Source organism: Corapipo altera, unplaced genomic scaffold (genome assembly GCF_003945725.1).
Source record: "Corapipo altera isolate COAL_440 unplaced genomic scaffold, ASM394572v1 63, whole genome shotgun sequence".
Lineage (NCBI taxonomy): Eukaryota > Metazoa > Chordata > Aves > Passeriformes > Pipridae > Corapipo > Corapipo altera.
Genome location: NW_020884928.1, coordinates 2,970,661 through 2,975,105, shown reverse-complemented (window position 1 = coordinate 2,975,105; position 4,445 = coordinate 2,970,661). Strand labels below are relative to the sequence as shown.

Sequence of the window (4,445 nt, the reverse complement as noted above, 5' to 3'; positions counted from 1 at the left end):
CTGGGCTTACAAAAAGTGTTTCCTAGGAGATTGTGAGCCTTCTCTCAGTTAGAGAGAGGGATGTTTCAGCTGGGTGGTGGTAGTGGTGGTGGTGTGTGTTTTTAATAAGCCTGGTTTTACTTTTAGCTGTAAATTTGCTGTGAAAAGAGCAAGCATCCAAAGAGCACATTGTTAGCAGAACACCTCAGGGGCAGGGAATATGTGATTTTCTACTTAATAGAAGCACCAGCAGGCAGAATGCTCAATCTGTTTTTGTTTTGTTTTGTTTGTTTTTTCTACTTCTATAGGTTTTTCATCAGACATAAGAAATGCAATAAGCAATTAATAACAAATACTACTTTAATTGTTTATTTTAATGTTCTGAAATAGATATTTCAGACAAATAATACTTTTATCCCCAAGAAATTTAAAAATTTGAATGAATATGTGTTATAGTGGAGGTTGCAAAATGCTTTTTTTAACTCTGGCTTACATTCTTGTAATGACTAACCATAAAATTATAATAAGCTGCTATGGTCCTGTGCACAAGCACTTTCTGAACATTTGTTTTGCCTAGAGCCAAGTCCCAGCACAAAAGAAAAAAAAGCCAGCAACAAAAAACACTTTTAAGTACACTGTGTTTTCGGTACAAGTTTTTTAGAAAGATATCTGCATGAACCACTGGAAATCATTGGCCAGCTAAAACATGGACCACTTGAAACATAAGTTTGATGAAGTGAAAAATAAGCTTCTGACAGAAATATTCTAATCTTCACTGTAGGTATTTTATTTCAGTTTATTCAGTGAGGTCTATTTAGTGATTTTTTTCCCTAAAAATTAAGAAATGGTCTGAAATTGGAAAAGCCTGAAAGTTGGTCATATTTTTAATTTAGAATTTATGGTTAAAATACAAGAGAAGTACTGCTTACTAGTTCTAAAATTTTTAAGACTGACCTAACCTGCAAAATGAAGATATTTGTATTTGAAATAATTTTATTTATTTAATACTTTAAATTTGGTAGATTTTTTTTTTTTTTTACTTCTCTAGTGCATTTAGGTGTTTAGATTAAATAATATGAGTGAGAATCATTCCACTTAACATTAGTTGTTGAATTCCAAGCAAAAAGTTTGTCTTCCCATTTTAGTGAGAGGGAGAAGATAGCCATTACAGAAGACAAATCACCTCATCATTAAAAAGAGGAATCACATGCTGAAGTTGCCTCTTATCTCCACTGAGTGCAAACAGAACCTACGTTGCCTGCCAAGACTGGGTGCTTAACTTTATATGGGTGAAGTTAAGTGAGATTACTCCCTTACAAAATTAGTTTAATATTTTCTTTTCTGTTTAGCTTAAACTGAAATACAATCTTCTGTTTGTATGCATAGACACAGATAAAGAATAACCATTAACTTGTCAGTAAGAAATACTCCATTCACTATTTTCATACTTAATAAAAAGTAAAAATTAAGGATTTGAATAAATTTTACTAAGTGACACAATTATGTTGGCCGCTGTTTATAGGTGTATTTGGTGTAATGTTCCCTGGTTGCAGTAAGAGAGGAAAAATTACCAGCCATAAAGACTCATCCTTTCTTTAAAGAAAAAATTCTACAAAATGAAAAACAAGATTAAACTTGAAGATTTTAGTGAAGCTCTTCTGCTGACTCATTTAAGTCCTGATTAAATTTGGTGATTCCAATCATTTTGATTTAGTTCTGTGCACTCTTACGTACAGTGAATTGTCCCATTAATTTTAATGAGTCTATTTTATGTGCAAAACAAAACACCTGCTCACATCTTTGCAGAGAGTAGACACTGCAGCATAAGGTTTCTACTTTAATTGTGAGCTAGTCTTGGTTTTGCTATTAATTTATAGTATCATATTTTCCTTAAAGAGGTAGCACATATATTAACTGCTTCATCTACAAGTTTTATGTCAGTAGTGAGATTGTTGAAGTCTTTTTTCTCTGAGTGACTGAAGTGAGTCACAGAAATATTTTGCTTGGTTCCTTCAGAAGCTGGTCTGTGAACTAGGGAGAGCTTAAGGAAAGATGAAAGTAAAGAAGTAGAGTATCTTTGCTTTTATAAAACCACTTTGACTTCTAAGCTTGTTAACAGGGAAAGAGAGATATTTATTTATTTATTTTTATTTAACATCTATCATTTCAGTACCAAAAGTGCCAGTACAAAATGACTGTGGAAATTTAGGTTCATGCTAGGACTGGAAGCCAGAATAATTGACAGGTTATTTGTACTCTATTTCTGATTCAAATAAATTCAGTAATGTAGTACATTTTGTAAGATTTACCACTGGAAAAGGTCAAAGGACTAAATCGATGACAGCTGACAGAACTGTACATATTGTCAATATGCTTGCTAGTACTCCTAGCAAACCTGCTAAACTTGGAAGTAAAAATTAATCTACTAATAATGTCGAGTCTTTAAAGAAGCATTCAACAAATGCACTCACTTGTGGCCTTGTACTGAAATATTTAAATTTAGCCTTTTCATGCTGGCAGTTTATTATTCCTCTGAAAGTAGCAGCTATGCAAGTGTAGAAGAGAGAGATCACTTTATCAGAGGTCCAGACATCTGGTAGGCAAACGTGTAATAGTATTCCCAAAACCTCATGTTCAAAAAGTAGGTCAGGAGAAGAAAAATAAGAATTCAGAAGAACCATCATGATTTACTGTATAAGTAAAAAGTAAATGAAAAGCATCAGCTAAGTTTTGGCTCTATACGCTTCCATTATTAGGCTGAGAAAGACTGCAGGACGTGTGCATTCAGTATGTCAGCATGACTTTATCAGGAAAAAGCAAAAGAACCTTTATCTCTTAAACCGATGCAAAAGGGATGTTTTTTACTGAAGACAAACAGGACTTCACAAACTTGCTGATATCTTGGTGTGGCACCTGGCATTCTAAAGGTTAGAAAAAGTGGCTTGGGCTGTCAGGACTTTGAAGAGGAATATTTTTTGCTTTGATTTGATTTCTGAAACTGTAATTTTTTTATCATGCATCATGAGCAACCATTCTGAAAACAGATCTAACACAAGTTGATAATGTTTAGTTTTCAGTCCACCCATGTGAATGAATAGGTCTTACTCAGGTCTTGGTTCCAAAGGCAGCAGCAGCAGCTGATGTGAGGAGCTATATTTTTGACACCCAGCTCTGGTTTGTGTTTGCTGCAGGAAGAAGTTATTCCCCTGCCTTACCATCCCTTGGAGAGTTCAGGTCATGCAGCAGTGCTCTGTCCTTCTTATTTTTACTTAGTAACAGCACTTCAAATGATTGAAAGAGAGAGGGGAGGGAAATATTCTTATTTATTTTCATATAAATCCCTCCAACACTCAGTAAAAGCAGTATGATATTTAGAGAACACATTGAAGTGTGGAAATATCTTTAATCATTAGTGTTGTGAGACAGACTACAACGCATCCTAGCACAGCACTCCCACGCACGAGCAGCTACATCACCACTCCTATGTGTTAGTAAAGGTTGTGATTTCACTGGACATTTCTGTTCACCTTTATGTCTACCTTGCAACATTCTAAACCTTGTTAGAGGACATAAGAATTTCCTGCTACTTAATCTCCAGCAGTTATAATCCGAGTACACGTATATATTTGTGTACGTGCCTTTGAAATGCAAATCTGTTCCACGGTTTTTAGAGTCCAGACGTTATTTTATGTGACCACCATTTAATCAGTACCATGCTTGAGCCTCACTGAAATTGGCAGCGTTACAGATGTTATTTTATGTGACCTGCATTTAGTCACAGATGCTATGTGAGTCTTATTAAACATGGTAGGATCACAGAGATTCTATTTTAACATTGTCTAACATAGTAAAAAGAAACCTTTTGCTAGTGAGATGTATACTTACATTTCCTCATTTCCTTCATTTAACTAAATTAGTTTATCCTGGAAACATCAAGGAAAGGATTCCCTGTCCAACTCCTCCTATTTCAAAAATTAGTATGAAAACACGTTACTTTCAGAGCTGATCTAGATACAAATATTCTCTCTCCCTGCCTGTCTACTTCTCCCTTTTCGTCTCCCTTCCACCCTTTGTCTCTTTTCCCTTCTCCCTTTCTCATCTTCTGCCCTTCTACATGGCTGAAATCCAGGAAACATCTGTTATATAAAATATTTTTTACCGAACTCTTCAGAAAATACAGAAGTATTTTTAGTAGTTTATTTTTCTTCTTATATTTTGTTGATTATTTTACAGATATTTATTTTAAGCAGGTATTTATTTTAGTTCGTGATGGCCGAAAAACCCAGGATTTTCTCTTAAAACTAGCCTTGTTACCCACCCATACTTAAATGACCTGAGGATTACAATTGAAGGTTATATTTATGTTACACTGTACTGCTGAAGCTGTCATTGACAGCAAGATTCACTGAGGTTTTTTACAATTCTCTGTCACAAGTCAAGTTCAATATTATCTTTATCGTGCTACA

General features: G+C 34.6%; 1 protein-coding gene across 1 annotated transcript in view; it reads left to right on the top strand.

Moving 5' to 3' along the window:
* PLXDC2 (plexin domain containing 2) overlaps positions 1-4,445 on the top strand; it is a 255,655-nt gene that overhangs the window by 71,116 nt on the left and 180,094 nt on the right. The gene's annotated exons all lie outside the window — the stretch shown is intronic.